The 8,760-nt window shown below is 35.1% G+C and overlaps 1 protein-coding gene across 6 annotated transcripts in view; it reads right to left on the bottom strand.

The window, feature by feature from the left end:
• Nucleotides 1-442: 442 nt before the first annotated feature.
• LOC106081723 (cAMP-dependent protein kinase catalytic subunit 1) overlaps nt 443-8,760 on the bottom strand; it is a 34,418-nt gene continuing 26,100 nt past the window's right edge. For all 6 annotated transcript variants that reach the window (XM_013243932.2, XM_013244007.2, XM_013244086.2 and 3 more), the window contains exon 3: nt 443-1,377. The gene's annotated coding sequence lies outside the window, so the exon portion shown is untranslated. The remainder of the gene's footprint in view (nt 1,378-8,760) is intronic.

The following is an 8,760-nucleotide window of genomic DNA, read 5'->3' as shown; positions in this document are numbered from 1 at the left end:
CAGCTTAAACCCCGTTTACACTGCTCTCTAAATCCGGATTTAATGGCTCGATCATCTGTTTTCCCTTTATAAAATCAGCTAGCGTGAGCCTTAAATCCGGATTTAATGAGCAGTGTAAATGGGGTTCTAACTACCCGCTGTTGAAGCAGCCCAGCCTATTTTATATAGGCCGCTTACACGCTATGAAACACGAATAGGCAGGTAATGCCTTACATGTTCTGCAGACCTAACAAAACTTTGGAGAATGAGCGAATTTCAGCCCAATGTTTAAGGCTCATGCAAATGCATTAGCATGACTTCTCCTCCCCCCATTTGAATTTCCTAGCTAATCTCTCCACATATTTTAAATAATTCTACCATGCTAAAACTTCTCCCTTAACAATCAAGCCTCCAACCCATTACTAAATAACCGGTGAAATTGCCAAACTGGAACTAAACTTCATTCGTATCTATTTGTGTGTTTTATTCTGAGTGTGTGTGTGTGTGTGTGTCTGTTTACAACACAATGTTTGTAATAATAATGCTATTTTGTCATCTTCTTTGTCTTCGTCTTCTTCTTCAATGAAAGTGATAACTTTGCAAACTCAAATTTTGGTTCTATACAACTTTGTATAACCAGCTGGGTTTTATGTGTTTGTATGCGTATGTATATTTTGTGTGTTGGTAAGTAAACAACATAACGGTGATTTATTAACGATGTTTTGCTTTACACTTTTGTTTGGATATATGTATACATGTAGCTATGTGTGCGAGTGTGTGTGTGTGTATAAAAGTTTTGAAATGATAACCCGTATATTCCGCACACACTATCCCTTCATTTATGTCGAATGAGAGAATGGTGTGTTGTTGTTGTTTTGTTTTTGTGGTGATTGATGCCTTGGTTATTGTTTTTTGTTCTTGCTATAAAGCATCTTATTCCTCTGCTTCTTCATCTACTACTTCTGCGTTGTCTCATTTTCAGTATGATGTAAGGCTTTTTGAACGGTTCTAACGTTCTTTTTCAGTGGTTTGTTGTTGGTGTTTGTTCCTTTAAACGCTGCTTGGCCAAGACCAGGATGAGGACTATAGCACATGAATGCCATCTAGTATGTAGAGAGGCATTGCTGTTGCTGTTGTTGTCTTTTGACTTTCACTTTTGTTATTTCATTAATGTTGTTTTGTTGCTGTTGTTACTGTTGCAGTTGTTGTTGTTGTTATTATTTCATTTTTCCCATAAGAGCAAAGGACGGTCCCTTAATATTGCCATATTTGTGTAGTTAGCAAAGTATCAAAAAACCTTTTTTATTTTTTGTTTCTTCTTCATAATTATTTTGTTTTTGTTTTTATATATTTGTCAATTATTTATTTATTTATTTTGTAATATTGCTTTGGTGTTTGCTGTAATGACAATCGGGATTTCCAGAGTAATATGTAATTGATGGCGAGAGGCAGAGCAACAGAGGGCGAGAAAGAAAGGAAAAGAGAAAAAAAAAAATAAGACAGTTAATTATTGTGAATTGTTGTCTGGATTAAATATTCATCTTATGCCTAAGGTCAAGAAAATATGTGTTAATTAAAATGTGCTTATAATTATGGTAGATGATAATGCGTAAAATAGTTAATTAATTTAGTTTGAAAACAAAATTAATAATCCACTAATGACATGCAATTTTCTACATTGGATAAAAATGTATACAAAACGTTATTAGAATGGAGCTTCTATGGGTACCAAAATCCAACCCAAACATAACTTAAGCGCCATCAGTAAATAGCAATGTCAATGTGTCAAGAGAAAGAAATAGAGAGCGAAAGAGAGGGAGATACAAGTGGCCTCATTTGATCATTCTCAGTAAACCCATGCATCGAAAAAATATATCAAATAAAAACCTTTAACTCACGACAAAGCAATTCATTATCAATAATAGGAATATCAATCCCATTGCAGCCGAGTTTACCGGATTGATCCGATGGAGCCCCTCATCGGCAAGAGCTTCAGTGCATTACACACTGCTACAACAACTACACTAATAGGAAACAAAAACAATTTTCAAAGTTTCCAGCAGTGCGAAAACCGGCTTCAGTAGTACAACAAATTCAATATAAGAATACAGTTTCATTAGTGTAAGCTGTTGTAATTGCCCTTAAACGAGATTCATTTAAATAAGTATTCAACTCTTCACTTTTATGGACGATGACAAACTATTGTGAATGATAACAATCAATGTCATAAACGCTAAAGCTCAGTATGCAGCTCTAGCGAAATTTTCAGTAGAAGGCAAGGCTTCTATGTCTACACTGAAAATAGTTGTGTTGACTACAAGATGGCGACAAACATCGGTTCATTATTTTGTCAAATACTAAAAAAATTCGGTTTAAAAATTACAAATACACTGTAATTAAACGTTTTAATTTGGAAAAACTTAATTTCGTGTTGCATGAAACTATAAACTTAATACGTTTTTTTCCAAGGTTGCAAGAAAAATACTCCAATGCCAATGTTACGCTAAGAAAATTTCATGAGGTCTGCCCACCTGGAAGCGAAATTTTCAGTAATGGTAACGAAACCTAAAACTTCCTTTGGAGGCTTACCTGCCTTAAGAAAACAAAACAATTATCAAGGATTTCAGCAGTACAACAACAGTTTATGGTAGTACAAGTTTAATATAACCATAAAGCCTAACTAGTTTAAGCTTATGTACTTTCCCTTAAGGGCGGTATGCATCTTAAACGAAATTTTCGTAGCCATATGAACATATCCTTAAGACATATTCTTTTCGGTTTCTTATGTGGTACAGGGTGGCATTGAAAGCTTTGCGCCACGTAATGGATTTAATACAATAGAATAAAACATTTTCAACGGGGATTTTCCCCTCCTAATGCCAGCAACATTTGTCATTTGAAAACTTCTCTCCAAAGAGATGTCTCACGGCGGCACGCCGTTCGGACTCGCCTATAAAAAGAAGGCCTCTTATCATTGAGCCTAGACTTGAATCGGACAGCACTTATTGGTATGTGAGAAGTTTGCCCTTTTCCTTAATGGAATGTTCATGGGCAAATTTGCATTTATAATGGATTTATTTCCACAAAATAACGCTTAATTTGGATAAATGCGTACTTTATCACCAAAAAAAAAGTGTGTCATATTGACCAAACAAATGCATAGTTTTGTCACAACGTGTCTGGTACCGAAAATTTCGCTTGAGGTGCATACTAGGCTTCAAACGAGTTTCATAACACACTATTGTGATTAATAACAATCATCTTTAGCACTATTCACTGCATAAGGTTAAGCCAGGCGATCATCCGACAAACAATTTTTTTTTTAATTTTTGGCAGTACTTGTCATTGAGGATATCAACTTTACAACAACTTTTTTTACATTCATTCTTTGTTTACGTTTTCCCTTATATGATGACATTTTCAATCGGCAGATTTGACATCCTTAATGATGTTCATGGGGCCTTGATGTTTTCGCATGTGACCTAATCTTTTATTAGTGAATCCTGCATCATTAACAATCCTAAAAACAAAAAATTATCTAAGCTTTTAATAGTATAACAAAAAGTTTTCTGTTGTACAACAACATTTATATTAACAGAAAGTTGAATGTAGGTAGAAAGTTAGTGCAAGTAACGCAAATTTGCCATGAATATTCCATTAGTTCAGTTACTTTCCCTTAAACGAGATACATACAAACTAGAGTGCACATTTATTAAAACTTTTGTATTATTCTGTTAATCGTTATTTGAAATTTAAATTTCTTTGAATAACCTGATAAGGCCGGAAGAGGTTATCGATTAATCGATTAAGAGTTAAACAAGTAAAAAAGGCGTTAAGTTCAGCCGGGCCGAACTTTGGATACTCACCACTTCGGGTATATATGTAAACCACCTTTCGTCAGAATCAGTTGAAAAATGCATACCTTACGCCCCATAGCAGCTATATCGAAATATTCCAATTTGGAACAAATACTAATAACTACATGTCATTGTTCAATTGTGTATAACAAAATATTGATCTTTTTGGTAGCTATATCTAAAAATTAACCGATCTGAACCATATACGACATGGATGTCGAAAAAAAGATGTGTTTATGGCTCTCATGAAAAACGTTATTTGTGTCTGTTTACGATTCATCGATTAATTGCCCTTAATTGTGGGATTTTCAATTGATCGATTATTTGAAACGCCATAAATAATCGATTAATTGACAGTACACCCTAATAATCACAAACTATTGTGAATGAAACCGTTTCATACCAGCTGTTTATATATAAACCATACCCCCTTTCGTTTTAACTTTTTTCTTCTATTCATAGTAAAAGTTAGTTGGTGAAAAGAATAAAGGGTGGGATGCAGATAATAAGTTTTAGTTGTTATATTTTCCTCTGGGCCAGAGGGACGTTTTTAATTAAACAGAAAATGAATAATAACCTTCAATCACAAGAGCAATACATATAATCCCTTGATGATGAATACAAGTTTTTTACTGGGGGGTTTGGTTAATGAAAAAAATACAAACCCAAGTGAAAGTATTTTTGTAGGTATTGCAAGGCAAATGTATTTACTTTCAAATGAAAATTTACCATTAACATTTCATTAAGAAACAGAAACAAACTTCTCACATATCAATGAATACTGTCCGATTTAAGTTTAAGCTCAATGATATGGAACCTTCTTTTTATAGCCAAGTTCGAACGGCGTGCCGCAGTGCGACACCTCTTTGGGGAAAAGTTTTTACATGGCATAGTACCTCACAAGTGTCGCCATTATTAAGAGATAACCACCGCTGACAATTTTGTTTCTGATGTTCTCGCCTGGATTGAACTCATATGCTCAGCGTCATAGGTGTACACGCTAACCTCAGCGCCACAGTGGCATTCAATTTATATGTGTACTTGGCATATCAAAATTCCATCACATCGGGTAAAAACTGAGGATATGTGACGACTGACTGATCATCGCCCAGCCCAAACGGCTAAAGCTAGAATATTGAAATTTTGTTGGTCTTGAGTCATAGGCACGGGGTAACGCTGGATATGGTGATAGTACTAAATGGTACATATTTGCGCGAACCGAAAGGACTTGAATTAAGTTCTTGGGTTCAAATTAAAGAGCGACTCGAAAAAATAAGATTTTGTAAAAAAATTTCGAAAATCGTACCGGAAGTACGTTTAGTACCTCAATTGGTAATATTTGGTACTTTTTTGTAAATTGAACTAGAGCTCTTAATTTTGGAACTTAGGTACACCGAGGCAACCTTAATTGGATGACTGTAAGAGGTTTTGGACATTTGTACATTTAGGTACTAAAAAACTACCAAAAAGGTACGAAATGGGTGAATTTTTTACAGTGCGGATGGATAGGATGATGGCGCAAAAGGATGATGGCGAAGAGAAAAAATGGAAAAATAGTTCTGGTAATAGGAGAAAAGTGCGTTTAGCACCGCAATTTAATACTTTCTTTAAAGATGTAGCTATAGATCTCATATTTAGCACGTAGGTGCAACTAGGGAATGTATTATGGATGACTAAATAATCCATTCAAAATTCGTACATTTTGGTACCATTTGGTACTTTCTTTACAGATGGGGCTAAGAGGTCTGAAATTTGGCATGAAGGTACTACTAGGAAAATATGATGGGTGACTATGATCTTTTTACAGTTCGCAGATTTCGGTACCAATATTGGTACCATTTGTTACTTTCTGTGCAGATTGAGCTAGAAGTCTGAAATAGGGCATGTAGCTAAATCTTGGAAATATATGATGGCCGACTAAATAATATTTTTTCACATTTCGAACATTTTGGTACCAAAATTGTCACTATTTGGTACATTCTTTATAGATGAAGCTAGGAGTCCGAAATTTGGCATAAATGACTAAATGATATATTCAAAATTCGTACATTTTGGTACCAAAAGTGGTGCCATTTTGTACCTTCTGTTCAGATGGAGCTAGAGGTCTTAAATTTGACATGTTGGAACAACTAAGAAATATATGATGGATGGCTAAATGATCTATTCACCATTCGCACATTATGTTACCAAAATTGGTACCATTTGAATCTTTCTTCATAGATGGAGCTAGAAGTCTGAAATTTGGCATGTAGGTAGAGCTAAGAACTATATGTTTAGTGACTAAATGATCTATTAAAAAATTATGTATTTTGATACCAAAATTGGTACCATTTGGAACTTTCTTACATTTTTGTACCAAAAAGTGCAAAATGGTACAAATATCTTATCTTCATCTACAGCGAAGAGGGACTGCTAAAATTAAGCAATTTGACAAACATTGTCGCAGTCCTGACAAAAATACAACATGTAGAAGAAAACGTACTAATTGTAGTGTAATGGTACTGTCTTGACAGAGTGATCTTAAGCTCTCCAAAATGGAAAACAGCTAAACCTTGGTAATAAATTTTGGGCGACCAGAAGGTTTTTTTTTTTTTTTGAAATTCGTTGAGATGGGAATTACCTTGACAATATATATTGGGCGACATAATGATACATCAGTACTCACATAAGAATAAATCAGTAACCACAAATCCATGAAATGGTTGTCCCTCAATCATAAACCAAACCTAATTGATAACTTTGTTGTAGAAGGAAGGCAAGCATGGTATAATACGATCGATCCGAGGATCGAAGAATGATTGGTATTATTAGCTTATTGCAGCAAAGGTTCGCTTCCGTCTAAGAATAGGAGGAATCGAGTGACCTTACTTCAGGACTGGGAATCAGGACGTGGAAAGCTTCATACGCTACAGATGGCAACGGAATGACAAATCATTGCGGATTCCATAAAAAGTGCCGCAAAATCCGTACTTGGGTTTCAAAAGCCTCCCAAAGAAACCCATGGTACGATCAGGAGTGCCTAGATGTTAGAAGCGGAAAGAGGGCGAAACGGAAAGATGAACGTCTACGATTCTACTTCTTTTTGAAGTGTGTCATTAAAAATTTTCCATTCAAGCAAGTCTATTATAAACACCTGCATAATTGTATAATACCTACAATTGTATTGAATTTTTACCTCATTAAATATATTTAAATTACTAAAAATTCTCCAACACCATCAGCCTCATGCTCATTATCATACCTAATTGTTATAAATATGACCGTGTTGAAGGATATTTTAAATTTAAACACAATAGCAAGGAGCACAAAAGCTTTTCTTAGCCGTATGTTCTTCTATGTTTACCTTTTCGCCCCCAATTTTACTCCCTCAATGTTTTTTTTTTTTTTTGTTGTGGGGGACAAACGTGCAAAACTCGTGAGTTCGGTGGAGCAAAAGAGATGGAAAACTCTATATCGGTGGTGTGTCGCTGCCATTGTCGTTTGGTTTGTGGTTGTGTGACTGTTATTGTGCGCGTACTCGTTAAATGTAATGACCTCTAATTACGACTAAGAACGTGACACGAACATTACTTACACTCGCTCACTCATCGCACGCAATTAAAGTGGCGGCGTCGCTCGCTGTAGTCTGTGCTACTTACCGACTGACTTATTCAGCACTGGTGCTGACTGAACTGTTTTTGTCATCTCTTTTGCAGCTGACAACATGGTTGAATTGTAGAGGAATAATAATAATTTTAATTTCAGTTTTTTTATAGGATTTTGTGTACATAAAAATAACTGCGATAACTGTTTTGTTACTGACAAATGATTTCATATAAGAGCGTGGGGCAGAGGGGTCAAATAAAGTATCATTAAGTCTTAAGGTCGTATAACTATCTTCAAGTTTACTATGGAATCAAAAGAAAGACCAATACCAGGTATTTTGGAAGGAACGGTCACAAAAAATAACGTGAACTGTCCATACAAAATCCAATTTTTAGCAAATTAAGTAACAACACGTTGGGCCAGGCTGAATCTTAGGCGATAATATTAGGCTATCGGTTAAAAAAGTACTTGCCATTGTTATTGCATGTAATAACAGAACTCAAAATACAAACTATTAATCAAATCGAATAGGTAATGTGACCTCCAGGTCCTTAAGAAGTCATATAAGGTTTCGTAAAGATTCGCACTAAACATGCCACAGACGTTGGAAGACAAGAACCGTACCCTTCATGGAAAGAAAAAATCAACTACCTCTTTCTATGGAAGCTGTATACAAAAATTACCCGATTTTGTCCCATTTGCTTCTAATTTTTATAGCCAAGTCCCAAAAACACAGTGCATTAAATTTTTCAGGGCATACTAGACTCTATTAATTCATATCATGTATAGCCCCCTTAAATACCATAAGCATGATTAGCACCATTGTGAGTGTTAAAAAAAACAGCTGTTATAAGGGACAATCATACTTGTGGCTTTGTTAAAGTCGTTGTTGCAGAAACACAATAAATCAAGAGTTACAGCAGAAATATTAATACAGTTGTTGAACTGGATACATTAATTTCCTTGAGGTCACGAATTTTTCTGAACTTTACTTTTAATTTGGTGTTATTAAATAGGATTTAAATCCACCTGCACTTGTGTTAACATCAGGAGGCATAGGCTTTTTGCCATGGTGCCAATGTTGGAAATGTTTCCAACAATTTAAGGTCGGCTTCATCGTCTTGACATTCTAAGTCGATCTATATTCGTCCCTCTGTCAAATTCACGTTAGCGATCTAACGAATGAAGCAACAGTCGAATCCGCTTAATTGAACACCTTTTAATTGAAAAAATAGGATAAATAAAAAAAACTTGAACGAATTTTAAGGCCTTTTAGCACATTTCACTCCGCTTAATTGAAAAATTGGTTAATTGCAAAATCGCTTAATTGAAATACAAA

The sequence above is a fragment of the Stomoxys calcitrans genome, chromosome 3 (assembly GCF_963082655.1).
Source record: "Stomoxys calcitrans chromosome 3, idStoCalc2.1, whole genome shotgun sequence".
In the NCBI taxonomy this organism is placed as follows: domain Eukaryota; kingdom Metazoa; phylum Arthropoda; class Insecta; order Diptera; family Muscidae; genus Stomoxys; species Stomoxys calcitrans.
The sequence above is the reverse complement of the archived record's forward strand: the minus strand, read 5'-3'. Positions and strand labels throughout refer to the sequence as shown.